We start from the raw sequence: 19138 nt of genomic DNA on the forward strand, positions 1-19138 counted from the left end.
GCAGCAAATGGAAAGACTCAGTAAGGAGACAGACCAGCATCAACATGGATGTGAGGAAGGGCAGCACTATTGTGGGAACACTTCCAGGGCTGACTCCCTGACTTTGGCATCAGAGCCCAGATGAGCCATGGCTGGGTGTGTGCAGGGAGTCTGCTTGGAGCACTTCCTAGTGGTGGATGCCCTTGGGGTCTAGCCAAGTACTTCTTACCTATAACCTCTCACCTACCAATGAAAAGAGGAATCACTCCTCCCCGCCTCCCCCAAAAAAACCATTCCATAGCAATGACAGCTTAAAAGGTATCTTTGACCTGCCCCTAGAGGCATTGCAGGTATGGCTGCTGGATAGCATGCTTGTCGGTAGGTGGTAGAGAGGAGAGAGAAGTTCAGTATAGTGACCTATGAACTGCTGTATGATTAGTAGCATAGCATTCCCTGAAAAGCAAGTGAGCCTGAGAAGACCACAAGTCCTGCACTGTGCAAGCCTTGCTAGGCAAACCACACCAGAAATGATCCCTGCTTGGTGCCATAATACTTGAGCATACACTCGTGAGATGACCCCAGACACTCGAAACCCTGGGTGCTACTAAGAGGAGCAAGTAAGTGGTGGAGAAATGGAAGAGAAAGAGAAACAGAAGAATGTGGGCACAATGAAGAGAGGCAGAACTGGAGACTTGAGGGTAGTAAGGGACAGCCTGATGTGAGTAACTGGTAATGCCACCTTTGGGACTATGGTGGGGTGTGGCCTGTCCTGGCCTATGCCACGGGGCCACATCTGGGTCTGTTACCCTTCAGCAGCAGGGGTCTGTTACCACCAAAGGTCAGGCAGAAGTTCCTGGTCTGGGATGTTACCCTGAGACTTGTCGATATCTGAGGGCTGTGCAGAACTGGCCCCACCCCTCACTTGAGCATCATGAGAAAGCTGACACTAAGGACATCATAGCAAGAGAACTGACCCTGTCGCTAGCTGGCCACAATATTCCCTCATATTGTGGGCTTAGGGATCAGCTGCCTGAGCATATGAACATGGAGAAGCTGGTCCTACCACTTATCTCCCATGCGGTGGTATAAACAAGGGAAAGATAACTTCCCCTCTTACTCCTCAACACCTGAGGTCAGTGGGACATGTGGCTCTGGAGTCCTGTAGACTCAGGAGAGGAAGCCCTGCATATCGCCTGGATAGCACAGTAGAGCTGACCCTGGATCTGGGGGTTGTAGGTGAGCTGGCCCAAGGGCACGAGTATGGATAAGCAGGACCTGCCTCTCATCCGTTGTGCAGTGGCATCAGCAGTGGAGAGATCTCTCCCCTCCCTTCAGCCCTTGCCACCGTTGGCGGGTGGGGGAGTAAGCTCCAATGGTGTCATGAGAGCCTGGAAGTGCCTCTCACCTGCTACAACACTCAGGAAAACAAGCCCTGCAGCTCACGTGGGCAGCAAAGTAGAGCTAACCCAGATGGCAGTGAGCTGCCCTAAGGGTGTGAGCATGGGAGAGCTGGCCTTGCAACTTGACTGCTGTGTGGCAGTGTGAGTATGAGAGATGCCCTCTCGGACCTTTGCCACCTACTGCAGAGGGGAGAACTGGCCCTGACTTTGGCCTGCTGCAGCACTGGAGATCGCGGGCCCTCCTTACACCTTGCCTGGGCAGCAGGGTAGATCTGTCCCTAGCTGATGAGGATGCTGGTGAGCCAGTCCTAAGGGCATGAGAGTGGAAGAGCTGGTGGGATGACCGCTCAGATACCTCTCACATTCAGGTCCCCACCCCAACGTCTACCCCATCAGTGACTGCTGGAGTACATGGAGAGGCCAGTCCTGCAGACCCAACACTACAGAATCTCCATGACCTGGGACAACGACATTATACCCAAGGTGTCCCAGTGAGGATCCAGGTAAAGTAGCAGAAGCCAGAGGCCTTGTACAGGACCAATGATTCAATGCAATGAACATTTGTGGGCAAAGAAGTATGAACAAATGGATATTTTGTAGGACACACTGACACACTGCAGCTTCCACAAGGAGATTTTCTTCCTCTGTTGAGGGAGAGGTTGCAAGGGTGGAAGGCAGGTATTGGGGGAGGGGGAGATAAGTTCGATTGGCATGCATGATGGCAAATTCACAAAGAGGTAATAAAAAGTTTGCTAAACACATCTTAAAGGTACAGTACCTGGCAGAGGAGCCTCTATCAATCCCCCTTTCTTACCATTCAGATAAGCTTAATTAGTGGATGGGAGAGGACATTCTGTATTTCCTATCACCTAAACATGTACAGGAGTCAGATCAACTTACAGGTTTTCTTTGGCCCACAGTTTGGGAGGGGTGGCATCAGAAGAGTGAAACTGTATAAGAGGCTAAGAGAGCACCTATAAAGCTCTTCCAAAGAAGAGCTTCTTCATTCACAGAGCAGGTCTTAGAGGCCTTCACACCAAGTCCCCTGGTCAAGACTAGCATATTCCTTAGTGAGGCATTGATGCCACAATAGTCAGATCCTCAGACCCACATGATGTTCACTATGTTCAGTGACCTAGCCAGAAAATGATGACCCTGAAACACTCCAGCAGCAAGATTCTTTTCAGTTCTATCTGGGAACCCAGGAAGGAGGGAGTGTGACAGAGGGAAACCACTAGGGAAAGCTGCTTGCTTCTGCAGCAGAATCAATACCTTAGTCCGTTTCAGAGTCTAAATATTTTAAGGCAGGTGTTTTATAAAGAAAGAGTTTAATCTGGCTCAGGGTTCTGGGAGATCAAAGGCACTGGGCTCCAGTTCTGCTGAAATCCACGGGGTTTGAAGTCACAGGTGCTTTGCCCTCACCAATGGATCAAGGCTTCTCTCTGGAATAGATCAGGCTTTATAGGACTGGGTTAGTTCCTGTGAGAAGTTACTACAAATGAGTGTGAAACTTTCTCCTGAATTTCTAATGTCCTGCTTGCCACCCAAGTATGTGCTTCCTGCTCTCTCTTACAGGTTCCACCATTTCCTGTGTGTGTATGGTTGGGGGAGATCAAGTTTCCAGCACATAAGATGCTGGAGTGCGCATTCAAACCTTCTCCAAGCATAGTATGGAAACACAGATGCTGGGCATTAAAGGTCCTGGCTGCAATGCCTGACACTGTGCTGTCAGCTATAGATAGGGCTGGTCATACAGTAAGAACTGGGTCCTCAGTGTCTTAACCACATCACCAAATTGGTTCAAATTTGCTTCAAAAATGCCTAGGGTCATCAAGTCCTTTCAACCAGCTTGAATTAGAGCTAGCCGAACTTTTTAAGCTAAAATGTATTTTAACCAATATAGAAGAGTAAATTTTCATTTTTGGAATCATGATTGATCTATAACTTCCCTGATACAAAGTTTAAAAGATCTTATGCCGAGATCAAACGTATTTTTGAAGTAAAATTTTCACTGAACTGTATAGCATATATACAAAAACACTTACAAAATCAAAATAATTTGGTGAATTATACAAAGGACATCCATCCAACCACTGCTCAAATAACTCTCTTTTTACCCATGAACCCTGCTAAGACACCATCCTACCCACATCCCTAAAGGAAAGATAGGGAAAGTCAAGAGAAAGGGGACAGACTGAGCTGATCCTGGCATCCCAGAGAAGCCTCTGGAGACATAATTACTGCATTCCTTTCTTAGGCTGCCTCAGACACTCACCACAAACCATGTGCTTAAAGCACCAGGTTATTATCATAACCTGAGGCTCCGAGGCTGTTTGCAGAAAGCCCAAGACCTCTCAGAAGTGTCTAGGTAGAGGCCATTTGGGGCTTTCTGTAATACTGTTATCTGAAAATATCCCTCAGCTTGGCAACCTCAATCTAGCCTCTGTCTCCATGTCCACATCTTCCTCTGTTTGTGTCACTGTAGGACATTCTCTGTGTATCTATGCCTGCATTTCCCTCATCCTGAAAAGACATGAGTAGCATTGAATTAAGGCCCATTCTGCTCTAGTAAACCTCAGACTCATTGTACACAAGAGTATTGCCACTCCCAAGCAAATCAACAAACACTCTTTTTTTTTTAAGTGGGCCCAGGGGACAAAATTTAGTTCATGACAACTAAGCATAGACAATATCCTGATGAGCATAAAGAAAGCATCAGAAAGTTTCAGTAACTGAGAACATAGTGAACTTTCAATGATAGCATCTGTATTGGTTCTTGAGTTCCAGCAAGCATCCTACAACAAAGTACGCCATGGGCACTGGGAAGTGGGGAAGGGGCGCATGGGAATGCTGTGCTCTCCTCATGATTTCTCCATAAGCCCAACACTATTCTAAAATTAAAAGTTTATTTTAAAAAGAAAAGTTCTTAGGTTGAGAATTCAAGGAGAGATGAAAAGTCTCTTGTCGAGACGTCTGTGGGTCCTCAGCCCTCATCCATGTCTTGTGAATGCGGATGTCAGAGAAAGGTGACTGACAAATGACCAGAAATAGATTGTATTGTATGTTTTATTATAAAAGCTTCTTACGGCTACCTCTTTCTATATCTCTTTTATAGATTTAACTAGAGCTGGGTAACAGAAGTATGCCAGTCTAGATTTAATCTTTACACCAGATATTTTAGCTCTATGAAACTTTATACCAATTGTCACTCACATCCTACAAATAATCAACCTGGGACTTAGAGAAAAAGCAACTAGCTCAAAAGCAGATGTCAGAGACATTAGCACATGGTGTCACCTCAGCTCTCAGCCACGGCTTTACCCTCACATTCTGCTGTATCCACTACCCAAGATTCACTCTCCTGCCTCTAACTTCACTGTTTATCTGGATCCAGTTGTAAATGAGCAAACTAAAATATGTCCATTGGGGAGCTATCACCAAAATCATGCGTGGAAAAAATCTGACAACAGGCTTTAAAACATAAAAAGGTGCAAGGTGGAGAAGAGAAAGTCTGGGAGAATGAAGGAGAGAGGGAGGGTGGGGAGAAGGCCATTGGGAGTCAGTGGGTGGTGGATCAAAGAGCCTCCCATTTCCAGAAAACAGGTGCTTGAGAAATTGGGTCTTCAGCTGCCCATGCCTCTCCCTCCCTCTTTTCATGTTTCCTTCTTTCAAAACAGTTACAGAAAATAGGCAAACAGAGAAAGGAAATAATAGAAGGGAAAGAGAGGGAGGGAGAAGACAGTTCTCCAAATAAGTCATCTATTTCCAATGCTTCCTGGCAGGAGCAAGGTGCTGAGGATTTCACAGCATAATTACCATGACAACCACACCAGAAAATCATCACTCCCCTCTTTGCCTAGGGAAGTCCCCTGTGTTTTCTCTAGGACTATCTGGGCCATTAGCATGGGCAAGCATCTTGGTGGTTGATTTTACAAAGGTAACAGTCATGAGGAAGAAGCTGAAATGTTGCTTTGATTGCGTCTCCCTGCTTAACAGTCACTAAAACAAAACAACAAAAACAAAAGAGACAGGATGACAATGTGCTGGGTATGTTATTGGTGCTTCTGGAAGAGAAACACAGATATCAAACTAACTCAACTGTGAAAACTCCAAGTTACAATAATGTCTGGACAGGAAGACAAGCCAACTTGTGCAATAGCGATAGACACCATGGAGTAGTTGAATACTTCCTGATTGATTAAAGTCTGTTTTCACAAGATGAAACCCACACCTGGCTCCATTATGGGACTAAGAACCCGTCTGCTGTGCTTTGAATGGAAAGGATCCCCATAGACTCTTATCAGCAATAGAATAGTAACTAAGATAGAACTTGGTACCAGGAACTGAGATATTGTGACCAGTCGGATTATGTTGCTGCTTAGAGGAATTTGAAAGACCTTGAGTTAAAAAGGGAGGAATGCTTTAAACAGGGGTTAAAGGGCCATACTAGTAAGACCATAGAAAATAGTAGTGAAAGGCAAAGTGGGCTATGCAGGTCCATTTCAACAGGTTTCAAGGTGGAAGAATGCTAAGAAGTGACCTAGAGACTATTCTTAAGATATTTTGGCAAAGAGAATAGCAGAGGGTTTTGTCCCTGTTCTAAAAATTTGCTGAATATAAATTGAAGAATTTGGGAGTTATGTCATCTGCAGAGGACATTTCAAGACAGCTATGTATTGACTGTGTTATTAGTGATCACTCTTATGAAGATCTGCAAGAAAAGAGAGCAAGTGTGTGGGGAAGAATCACAAAATATAGTTTCAGAGTAAAAGGAGAACCAGGAAATGTTGTGTTAGAGTCCAGCCTCATTCTCAAGAAGATGTGAAGTCTAGAGAAAAGTGTGATATGCCAGTCAGTGATGATGAAACCTTTAATCCCAGCATTCCTTACGAGGCAGAGGCAGGCAGATCTCAGTGAGTTTGAGGCCAGTCTGGTATATAAACAGAGTTCTACGACAACTAGGGCTACACAGAAAACTCCTGTTGAAAGCAAGCAAGCAAGCAAAGAAGGAAGGAAGGAAGGAAGGAAGGAAGGAAGGAAGGAAGGAAGGAAGGAAGGAAGGAAGGAAGGAAGCGAGGAATGAAGAACTCAAAGAAGGAAGGAAGGAAGGAAGGAAGGAAGGAAGGAAGGAAGGAAGGACTCAAAGAAGGAAGGAAGCAAGGAAGGAAGGACTCAAAGAAGGAAGGAAGGAAGGAGTCAAAGAAGGAAGGAAGGAAAGAAGGAAGGAGGCAGGCAAACAGACCTAGTAGTAAATAGAATTAAGGGCAAGACTTCACCCAGATAATCCTGCTGCCTATAAAATGAAAGGGCTTGAGGGGCTTTCTAGGCCTAAACAACAATGGGAAAGCTCAGGAAATTTAACTCAAGTATGGTGCCTGCCTCTTCCTCCCAAGTGCCAGGACTAAAGGCATGCACCACTATTACCCAACTGGTTTCAACAGAAGCTTTGATGAGTGAGCTAAGTCAATCTGACCTTCACTTCCTGGAATGTATCTAGGTCGCTTTGCCTAGATTTTTGGTCGGATTGTCCAAAAAGATCAGATTCCAGTTAAACCTGGAAAGCCTCAGCAAAAATACAAGATGGAGGAAACTCTGTACTGTCTTGTCTGGTTACATTTTGCATTAGGCTATAGCTACAAGCCAATGGGACCAGGGACTGGAATGTGGTTGTTTGGATAAGAATGATTCTCATAGGCTCATATGATGCTTGGTCCCCTTTCAGTGAAACTTTGGGGGGAGGAATAGGAGGGATGACCTTTTTGGAATACATGTGGTCTTGTTGAAGGAGATGTGTCACTTAGAGTGGGCTTTGAGGTTTCAAAATCCCATGCAAGTCTCAGTCTCTCCCCCTCTATGCACTCCCTGAGGATCAGAATATAAAACTGTCATCTACAGGTTCAGTTTTCTGTCTGTCTCTCTGTTCCCACCATGATGATCATGGGCTGACCTTCTACAACTAAGTTAATCTCAGTTAAATGCTTTCCTTTATGGGAGTTGCCTGTCATGGTATCTCTTCACAGCAATAGAGCAGTAATAATACACTATGAATAGTTTATAGGCCATAAAGGAGAACCTACTATGATTGTTCTGCTAAATGAGCCCTATGTCAAACCCAGCAATTAGTGCACTTCTCAAGCCTCATCAGAGACACTCCTACTTCAAGTAGATGGTACTGTAGTCTGAAATTAGCTATAGATACTATATTGGTCCTATTGAATGTCTATACATTTCATGAATTTGACATTGTGGTCTTTAATCATTAAAAGTAGAATAATAATTATGTATCTAGCCATTAAGTTAATTCTAAAATGAAGCTTTAAATGAATGAACAGGCTGGTAGCTTTGAGAATTAGAGGATATGACCATTAGTTCTGAGCCTACAATGGCACTGCCTTCAACTGAGTACTTCCCAAGATCAGCAAGGTAGGTCTTAAGTCTGTTCTCAGTAAAACAAAAGACTAACTAAGACAGAAGTGGGTACCAGGAATGGGATTGGAACCATGAAGGAAGACCCCAGTGCACTGGAGAGGCCAATACAATAGGATGATCACCAAGAACAACAGCAGCAGTAGTAGAGTAGAGCCTAGAGCTGTACTGAGGGCAGAGCTGAAGTTGTGGCCCAAGACCTTTGGAGGAGCCCAGAAGATCATGTGTGGATCACACGCATTGGAACAAGAAGCTGTACCATTGAAGTTGCCTTGGAGACTCCAAGGAGTTCAAGATGCCAGAGCCATGGGATACCTGCTGAGGAAAACTGCTAGGAGGGAGTGGAACTAGCTGAGGAGAAAGAAGTTTGTTGCAGTCAACAAAAAGGAAAAAGAAGCTGGAGATCTGAAGACCACTTTAACATTAGACATGGAGATGCAGAGTTTGGAGATTGCCCAGCTGGTTTCTTGTCTTGCTTTAGGAATTAAAGCTAAGTGATTGGATAAATTTCAGAAGAGGCTTTCAACTTTGAACATTTAACATTATTGAGACTGTTATAGACTATGGGAATTTTGGATGTTGGGTCAAATGTATTTTTATCATGCTATGGCTACATATGGCTCCCATAGACTTATGTGTTTGAACAAATGTGGGGTCCAGGGAGTGAAATATTGTAGTTTTAATATGCTTGACACAGGAAGTGGCACTATTTGGAGGTGTGACCTTGTTGGAGTAGGTGGGTCACTGAAGGTGTGGGCTTTAATACCATAGTCCTAGCTGCCTGGAAGCCAGTATTCTGCTGGCAGCCTTCAGATAAAGATGTAGAGCTCTCAGCTCTTTCTGCACCTGGATGCTGCCATGCTCCCACCTTGATGATAATGGACCAAAGCTCTGAACCTGTATGCCAGCCCCACTTAAATGTTGTCCTTATAAGACTTGCCTTGGTCATGGTGTCTGTTCACAGCAGCAAGATTCTAAGACATGGGTGGTAGACACTGATGATTCAAACAGTGACAATAAGTATTCAGTGAAGAAGAAAATATGTCATAAGGGGACAAGGTAATTACAAGGAAAGCTATTTTATGTATGATGACAGAGGGATAGTGCCTCTGATAAAGTGATATTTGAGCAAATGTCTGAAGGAAATAAGAACACCTTATGAATATCTTCAGGAATAACAACACAGATTTAGGAGGGAATAAATTTAGAAGCCCTAAGATAGTAAGATGTTCATCATTTTTAAGAAACAACAAAGAAATACCTCCATCTACTATGCAAGAAACCAAGAATATTATAGCAAGAGATGAGATCTATATGTTGGATGACTATTCTACAGAGTCTTGGAGGTTGTAATGAAGACTTGGCTCTTTGCTTTTTGATCAGAAGCAGAGAAATATAGTCAAGTTGAACAGTGATACATCACTTCAGAAGGATCCACATGCTACTAAATGGAGACAAGACTATAGGGCATAAAAGCATCCTCCACCTGAATACCACCCGTCTGCACTTGCTTTTTTATGACTTGTGCAGCATGGATAAATTGTAAGAAAGGGATTACTATGGGATTTAGGGCTCTATGTGGTCATTTGGGAGCAAGTAGCTTAGCAATAAGGGCTTTGCTCTGGTTCAGACATTGTTGGCTAACCACTTAATATGCGTATTAACAATTCTTATCCAATGTGATAGCAGATGGATGTTAAAGCCTTTATTTACAATATGAAGCAGAAGTCATATGTGTTAACCAGACTATGATGAGGTGCAATCCACTGTGTTCTAGTATCTTCCTGTTTTTGTCTTGATCCATTGCAATCACAGAGTGGTTTTGTCTATTTTTGACTCCTGGCCAGATCCCTGCTATAATGATTGCTTTCCTCTCTGAAAACAAGGGAGTACCAAGAAATCAAAGACATATTAAAAGTTGTCACCATGGCTTTTTACGAAAACTACAATATTTCAAGTTATTTGAGATTGTAGAATTCAAGGCACAATTTTGAAAGCATGGCTGATAAAATTTGCAATTGTGTGAGAAAAGGCAAGAAATTTAAGGTGATGTTAACAATTTCAAATAAAATGAGTTGCGCCTATTAAAATGCAATAAGGTTATAGCACTAAAAAATAAGTTACTGTGGTGCTTACCCCCAAATTAGGCATTTATATCATCCTCTTCTACCTAAGACTCAAAGAACATCTTGAACATGGAGGAGAAAGATTTTAAGAGCCAGAGGATAGAGAGGAGTGCTGTGAAATGCTGCCTTCTGGTTGTGACATGGATGTTACACTCACAAATTCATGATAGTCATGGTTGCCTACACAAGACCTACACAAAATCAAGTCAGCCAAAATGATAACAAGTATTTGGAAAGACCTTCGCCTAACTGAGGAGCCATCGACAATTTATAGCTGATGATGTAGAAAGTGTGACTTAGTTACTATTGCTTTGAAGAAACACCATAACCATGGCAACTCTTGTAAAAGAAGGCATTTAATAGAGACTAGCTTACAGTTCAGAGGTTTAGTCCACTGTCATCATGGTGAGGTGCATGGCAGCCTGCAGACACACAAGTTGCCGAAGAGTAGCTGAGAGTTCTACATCTGTATCCAAGACAGCAGGCAGAACAGGAACACTGGGCCTAGCATGAGCATTTGAAACTCCAAAGTCTACCCCCAGTGACGCACTTCCTCCAACAAGGCCCCACCTACTTTAACAAGGCCACACCTCCTAATCTCAGTCAAAAAGCACCACTCCTTAATGGCAAAGCAGTTAAATCAATGAACTTATGAAGGCATTTCTATTCAAACCATGACGGGGTGTCATTTTTCCTTGGGGATATAAATGAGCAGGACTTAGAACCAATGGCTCACTGAAGAAAAACCCGAGAGGGCCCAATGTTAGAAAGTATTCATGTTTTATATTGAGGGAAATCTGAGGGATTTGAGGAAGGGTAGAGATGGATATCATCAAAATACATTTTAGACATGTGTGAAATTTTCAAAGTCTAAACAAAAATACTTAAAAAAAAAGAATGAAACAAGAAAAGACGTGAAGATGTACTACGCAAACGGTAAGGTGGAGTTAGAGCTTCAATCAATAGACTTCGCTTTACAGGAAGACTTATCCAATGCAGAGCGTTGTCTAAAGAGAGCACGATTCTTAGCGGGAGCCTCTGTAGCATGGTTTACATTTGAAGCAGCTCTGCCTTCTGTTGTTTAGAGTCAAGGAAGGCACAGTGAAGGTGACTCTGGAAGGCTTTACTTCTCTAGCTTGTTTATAACCTCCTTAGTGGCTTTCTGTCATCCTTTACCAAACTAGTCAATGTTGGAGAATTGGGAGGTTCAGTCTGCTATGAGAGGTGCATTCCCAGATCAAAAGCGTGAGGGAAGCCTGTGACGCTTGCCATTAATTACTATTGTATGTCTCATGGTTCCATGACCTGTTGGCATTGCTTTTGTAAAAAAAAAAAAATGTAAATATTTTCAGATTTTTGTGACAGCAAAAAAGACAAAATAAAATAAAGAAATACAATAAATAAACATTCAATAACTTATTCCCATAAGTTTGAGACATCAACTCTAGTCATGTGACATCAGACAACCAAGAGAAAGTACTGAAGAGGTGACACACATACACGTCAGGGGGGTGGCTGAGGATGGAGCACTGCAAGAGTTGTTCTCAAGGCGACCAGTGGGGACATAGACCTATGGTATTACCTGGAAATTATATGTGGGTGAAAGAAAATGGAGTGGCTCTTAAGCGTGAGATACTCTAAAATTTACCTTCTGTTATCGTGACTCTGCTCAGAGGATTTCCTAATGGCCAGGCTGATTCACGTCTACAAGACTGACAGTTTCATTAATCCCACATGATATGGGAAAGAGGGAGTTTCCTGCAGCAAAGACTTTTTTTTTCTTTCTCTAAATTGGCGTGTATTCATGTTATAGCAAAGAATTTATAACTGACAAATCCCATTTGTCTGCCGTGGCATCTAATAAAGAACGTTCATTTTGTAATCATTGTTTAGTTAATTAACAGACCTTCAGAACCTGCACATGTGACATAGACTCACATAAATCTTACTAGTGGGAGTGAAATTTAAATACTGGACATCTTGGGTTCAAGATCACAGGACTTTTTTTTCCCACATTGAAAAGTGATTCACTGTCTCCCACGTAGCCCCTGGAAAGTAGACGAGGAACACATGATTGGGGTTTCAAAGGCACATGGTTCAGCTCGGTGCAAATCACTTAGTGATAGTTCCAGTCCTCTCACAAGTGTAATGAAAATTTCCAAATGAGTGAAGCCCTCTCTCACCACAGATGCAGTCATCACAAGGGATGCTGGGCTTACACTCTGAAGGCAGAGATCCGTAACCTTATCAGTTACTGAGTGACCTTGGCTGAGTCATTTCTTTCCTTATTATGTTCTAAATTATTGCATCCTCTGAAATTCATGTATGAAACTTAGCCTACCATATGATAAAATAATTTAAATAAGATAAAATATTTTTAAAAAATGAAGAATCTTTGGGAGGTGCTAATGTTACCAGTCAGCCTTTGCTCAATTTGAATAGGAATTAAGAAAATGCAAAGTGTCGCTGTGTCAGCAGCTCTCAGTGCCCACAGCTCTTAGCACTACTGACTCCCAGTGCTCCCCACTCAGCTGTGGGCCTGTCTGCTCAGTTCCAGACAGAAATAATAAAAAGACAAATTGATGCCATCTGAATAAGGTTTCACTAGACCAACACTGAGGCACAGGGGCTACACTTCCCAAGATGACTAACTCAGGATGTAAGGAGTACAGCTCACACACCCTAGAAGAGGTCAGTTCATATAGACATAATCAGATGCTCACCACAGAATCTCTCCCAACATCACGTTATCTCTCAGCTCTTGGCACCAAGGTCTGCATTCATATGTGGGTCCATCTGCAGACAGCCACCATGAGCTGGGAGAGGTACATGTTGCCATCTTCCCTGGAAATTAGGAAACAATGGACTGGAGAATCACTGGCTTCTATATGGACTAGCAGCAGCAGTGAGGACAGTAGCACAGGCAGTGGCAGCCATTGCCACTGTGAACACAGGGAGAAGGAGTGGAGGCCGATGGGCAGCTGATGTGGCAATGAAAGGATAGCAGCTACAGCAGCAGACACGGCATATGCAACAGACATCAGGGCTGAAGTAGTTTAGTGGCAGTGGATGCAACAGCTGTAGCAAAAGCAGTGTCTATGGCTGTGATGGTCAGCTGGACACACAGAAGGCTCATTGGAATTTGGTACTACAGCCTCGGAAGCAGTAGGTACAATGGTGGTCAGTCACGTGACAGCTAAGCCAATGGTGGCAGCCCTGACGGGAGTGGTAGCAATGGTGATGCAAACAGCTGCTTTTATTCTACTCAATTGTTTATGCTGGGAATAGTGACTCAGATGCGCTTGACACAGCAGTGACTGTTGGCCAGAGCATCTTGGCATGGGGAATGGTACTGCACACTCCTGGCACAATCCAACCAGTCACGAAAGCAACTTCTATTCACAGAATTTTAAAAAGAAAAGGAAATGGGAATGAGTTGGGGCATATGGGTCTGTCCTTCCTATTCTTTCTCAATAGCATTACGGGGGAAGACCTCATCTGCACAGGGTTAGTCCATAGGGAAAATCAGCTCTATTTTACTTTATGTGGCTACCATAAATATCATGGCCAAAGGCAACTTGGGGATTGAAAGGCATATCACATCATAGGTGACAGTCTATCATGGGAGAGAACTCGGGCAGGAACGTGGAGGCAAGAGCTGAAGCAAAGCCATTGAAGAATGTTTACCAGTTTGTCCCCCAGGCTGGCATCCAAATACCTTTTTATACAACCTAGGCCCATCTACCCAGAGATGGCACTGCCCAACATCACCAATCAAGAAAATTCACTCCAAGACTTCCTATCCAAAGGAGGCATTTTCTCATTTGAGGTTTCCTCTTCCCAGATAACCCTAGCTTATGCCAAGTTGACAACAACAACAAAAACTCTAAGCTTAAAATGTCATTAATTGCCAGAGGATTCATCTGGTCTATTTAGATCAGCAGTTCTCAACCTGTGGGTCATGATCTTTTGGGGGGTCAAAAGGCTCTTTCAAACAGAGTGTAACAGACATCCGGCACATCATATATTTACCTTATGATTCATAACAGCAGCAAAGGTACAATTACAATATAGCAACAAAAATAATTTTGTGGTTAGGGTCACCACAATATGAGGAACTCTGATAAAGGGGTCACAGCATTAAGGAGATTGAGAACCACTGGTTTAGATAAACATTATTAATAGCCAAAGTGCAACTGTCTGAGTTCACCAGCTCCAAGCCTAGGGTTTGGGACCCTCAATGTTATAGATCCTAGGTGTTGGATACTCCTCAATAGCTTGTCAGAACTCTCAGCAGCCAGGATCTGTGGTTCTGTAGTTGTAGCCCTTTACCTTCTGCAACTCCTACCATGCCCCATTTTCTGTAGCCTCAATATCTCCATACTCCTTCAAAGTCCCAACCCTCTAGAGTCTTGGCTTTCGAGCGCTCCTAAAACTCTTCTACTGCCTTCTAGTTGCCACCTGACACTAAGTATGCCTGAGGCTGGTATCCCCAATGCTTAGCCACTCTGTATTAGCAGTTCAGCTCAGCTCATCATTGTAAAGACTACAGGTACTAAAACATTAAAATGGGACCCATTTTGCTATAATACAAGAGAGTGGTGGTCCACAGGAAGGTGCTCTTCCCAGATTTCTCTCAAAAAAGTTGTCCACATAGCCAAGTACAAGGTACACTGGCTGTCATAGGCAAGTAAGGGAGCTACTATTTCCTGACCAGATTGAGGAATGAATCTAGGACCTCTGGAGTTGGCACAAGTGGGGTCATCTAAACTAGACAGACAAAGTAACTGCTCCTGGAGCAGAGTAGCTGTGACTGAAATAGAGTTCCTTGAACCCAAGGTTTGAGCAGCCATAGCAGCTGTGACGGCTCCCCCAACTAGAAGAAACTTTCTTCCAAGAGTCAGTGGTTGGTTTGTTGTCGCCTCTGGCCATCTGCAGCTAGATTAAAGTCTTCTCAAAAACAGCCATAGTCATCATGATGAGAGCCGAAGACATCTCAGAGTTGCTTCATGACCTCATGGTTGTTGATGGCTCCGGGGATTTCTGGGAAAATGGAAAGGCTAAAGTCAAGTCTGCCATAACAAAGGAAACGTCAGAAGCTGCAGCAATTCATTCCCAGCCCCCTGTGCTCACAAGTGCCTGAAATAGTCCCAGTGCAGCCTCTATCCCCACTTTACTTAGGGAACACCTGGGATTCTGCCTCTCAAGCATAGTTAGGTAGAAGAGAACCATCTAATGTCTGCCAATCAAGTAGCTGATATGTTCCTCTTAACAGTTTTATTCTATAAGGTTTTACTATAACACATTAACACATCCTCTGAAGGAGTAGGTTCCCAACATCATCTTCTGAAGGAAAGAGAGCTGGATTCCTGGAGGATGCTATAAGGTGAGTCCAGGGACTTTTGACTTTCCTCTTGGGCTTTCAGCCAAGTCGCTTACACAGTGCCAGTGTATTTTTGTGAAAGCAGACAGGCCTGAGTTCTATGAATTGACAAAAGAGAGTCTATTTCTGTGTTCAGAATAGCACTGATAGACAAGAAGAACTTTCTATAACTCCAGGCTAGGGACAGAGGGTTTGAGTAACATGGACTTAATGTGTCTGAGAGGTAAAAGAGTTCGGCAAATATCTGGATACACCCTGCCCCTCTACACACACACACACACACACACACACACACACACACACACACACACACACACACACACACACTTCACCAAATATGCCCTAGAAACATCTGTGGGGGGTTCCTCTAGGAAAAAAATAAGTGGAATCCTGAAACTCTATGTCATTTTAAGCTAACCATTGATGCATGCATATGTGTGTGTGTGTGTGTGTGTGTGTGTGTGTGTGTGTGTATAAACATTGTCTCCAATAGAAAAGAGTTTTAAAAATATATGCAATGCACAGCAATGGAGATACACATGTGACTGCAAATAAGAGTATATTCTAGGAGTTTGGGGAAGTTTTAAGGCAAAGGGGGAGATATTTACCTAACAAGTTCTCTGGTCTAGGAGTTGACATCAGTTAGGTAGTTGACACCCTCTAGCCCTGTCCTTGTTACACCAGGGTTCCCTACAGAGCATGTTGGCTGATTTCCTTAACATGAAGGAATACTTAACATAAGCTTTTAAAGGGGGATCATTGCGTTCATGGGAGGCCTGCAAACCACATAGTACAAGAAAGACTCTGGAGCTTTAACAAAGTCCTGAAACGGCCCTTATCTCAGAGAGGCAGGCCTGAACTCTCGCCCCCTCACAACCTTTCAGCTCTAATTCTACCTGGGTTTGACAATGGAGACATCATCTTGCAATCATTAACTTTCACCAAGGATATGTTCTTCCTCCTTCTGTGATGTAGTCACAAGGGACAGCAGAATAGGCAGATCCATGAAGTAGGAGGTGTGTGTTCAAGCTTCCTCTGATTCTAGCCCCACCAATTTCATAGAGAGAGCATTCTGTAACTGCGCCGAAGGTCCACTTGGCATGTTAGAAGTAGAAGTCACCAGTACAATTGTGAGCAGAGACATTTCTTCCTGAATCTTGTCACTGTTGAAACTGATATGTGGAATCCACACAAAGGGGGCAAGCAGGAGTAACAGGGCATGGGAACAGCTGCCAACAACATAGGCCTTCTGGCTATCTCTACACATGAAAAAGTAATGAGGTATTGTGTTAGACTAACAACATTTCTCTGATATAGCAGAACTGCAGCCATATATAAAAACGTTCTTTCTTATTAGAGACACATGCTAAAATATTTATGGATGAAATAAATAGTTTAAAATAACATAGAATGAAAAGGATTCCATTTATATTAAGCAGAAAAGTCTTCATTCAACCTGATAAGGTCAGGGTGATGGGGATGACGGTGGTGGGCAGTGTGGATGATGGTGGGGGGCAGTGTGGGTGCCACACTTCAGTTTATCTTTACAATATATGTACTGTCCTGTGTATACACCTATATATAATGTGTATATACATGAAAGAGTTTCTATAAAGGAGAGAAAGGGGTAATAGATACAGGTAGTTAGAGGGGATGAAGACTGTCTGACTCCCCATAGACTGAATAATCTACTAAATCTGGCTATAGGCATAAAGGAACGCATTTAAATACTCTCCTGCCACAGATTAGAGAGTCCCAACTCCTTTTAGGGCTATTTGGCGGGAAGTTAAACTAGTTAAGCTCTGTAAGGCACAATTAGAACTGTCATTCTCGTACTACTTCTTTGAAAAAAAGCTCTGTGTGTGTGTGTGTGTGTGTGTGTGTGTGTGTGTGTGTGTGTGTGTGTGTGAATGTGTGTGTATGTATGTATGTATGTATATCCATCCCTTGATTGTTTTCCTTCAGACAATTTGAACTGTTGAAAACAGGTCAGTCAAGTGTTTGAGTACCAAGTGTCAGATCTCTTCTATTAGCTGCTAAAAGTAGTTGCTGCCAGCCACACAAAGCCCAGACTTCCCTCATGGCATTCATTGTTTTGAACACTCTATGACCACTTTGAGAACATGACAGCCGCTGTAGGGAATTACTTCAAACATCTCTACCACTCCAGATACACAGCGCTGGCTTCAGTCAGAAAACCCACCCAGCCATGGAAGACATCCAGTCCTACAACAGAAGCCTCCATGAACTCTGCGTGACCCTACTCCCTCTAACTTTCTCCTTCAGACCCAGATGGCCTAGCGGAAGGCCTGTGCCAGGTACAGTGCAAAGGATTATGGTTAGTCCTTTTATAAGACCCGTGATTGGTAGACATGGAAGCTGTACTGTGGTTGGTGTAGATAGCAAGTCTTCATTTGCTGTCCTACCTCCATCCTAGCATTAGAAACAGGATATTCATCGGGCTCACTTTTGAAATCAGCCAGTCCCCTTGGCTGCCTGTGGCAACATTAGCCTGTTTTGTTTTTTGTTTTTTTTTTCTAAATGGTCTTTTCTTGTGTGGCTTGTGGGTTTTGTCCTGAGTTACTAGTGACATGAAAAGCAGTAGCAATGGTAGTAAGTCGTTGCAGGGATCGCAGCATCGGCTTCACCACCAGCACCGAGAAAGCAGCCGAAGACTCCTGAGAACAGCCAATGATGCAATAGTGGATGTGGCAGAGAGTAGAGGAGGCAGAGGTAATGACCCAGAGGAGAAGAGAAAAGGCAGAATGCTCTAAAGAGCTAAAGACGAGAACTGCGGGTCTGGTGGCTGGAGCAGCCAATCCTGCACACCAAGAAATTCAAGGCCTGGAAGCTGTATTTGTGTTGAGTCCTAGGTTGCCACACACCCAAGGCTGAGGAGTTACAATAGCTCCTGTGGGCTCCTGCTCCAACCTGAGCAGTTACACCGGGTGTGAGTTGCTGAATCCCGGTTGATCGCACTCGAGGACAATAGGCATCTAGCCTGGGCATCGGGAGCCACAAGCCTGTAGGCCTCAGGACTTGGAACTACAAGCTCCTGTATCTGTCAGACCAAGGCATTGGCACTTAGGAACCAGGATTCTGACACCAGAAGACCTACACCTCACCTGCATCTCACCTACTCCAGCTGACTGGTACTGCACTTGCTTTTGCAAACATTTGGCACTTTCATAAGAAAAGGTTTATTAAAGAGAAGCTGGGAAAGCTAAATCTTATTTATTTTTACATGCGAAATTTTAAGCAAAATTATCAATGGTACTTACTCAAGGACTAGTGAAGAGTATGTGCTATTCAGATGAATCCGTTTATCTGTATTATGTTTTTTCTGAAAAAACTATAAGACCACTCCATGTGTACATACAAATATGCACATACACACACATGCACACACATATGCACACACATACACATGCACACATGTAAGCATGTACACATGTGTACATAGACACACACAATCATATATACAACAGATATAGGCACTTTCAACCAGTGGTCAGCTATGTGGGTATCTATAGGAGGAAGATCACTTCAGGTCCATGAGTTTGAAGCCAGGCTGAAAAACAAAATGAGACTATATCTCAAAAATAAATCATTTTAGTAAATAAAAGCAAACATATAAATATGTGTTAACATTAGTCAGTAGTAATATGTACCTTCTTAGTGTTCTATTGCTGTGAAGAGATGTCATGACCATGGCACAACTGAAAAAGAAAGTAGTTGGGGCTGGTTTACAGTTTCAGAGGTTGACCACTGTCATCATGGCTGGAAACTTGGTGACACTGAGGCAGACATGGTGCTGCAGAGGG

At 43.4% G+C, this 19138-nt stretch overlaps 1 pseudogene; it reads left to right on the forward strand.

Moving 5' to 3' along the window:
• Positions 1–307: 307 nt before the first annotated feature.
• On the forward strand, positions 308–430 carry LOC120094518 (small nucleolar RNA SNORA17; annotated as a pseudogene).
• The last annotated feature ends 18708 nt before the right edge of the window (positions 431–19138 follow it).

This window comes from Rattus norvegicus, chromosome 8, assembly GCF_021556685.1.
Source record: "Rattus norvegicus strain SHRSP/BbbUtx chromosome 8, alternate assembly SHRSP_T2T, whole genome shotgun sequence".
NCBI classification, from domain to species: Eukaryota; Metazoa; Chordata; class Mammalia; order Rodentia; family Muridae; genus Rattus; species Rattus norvegicus.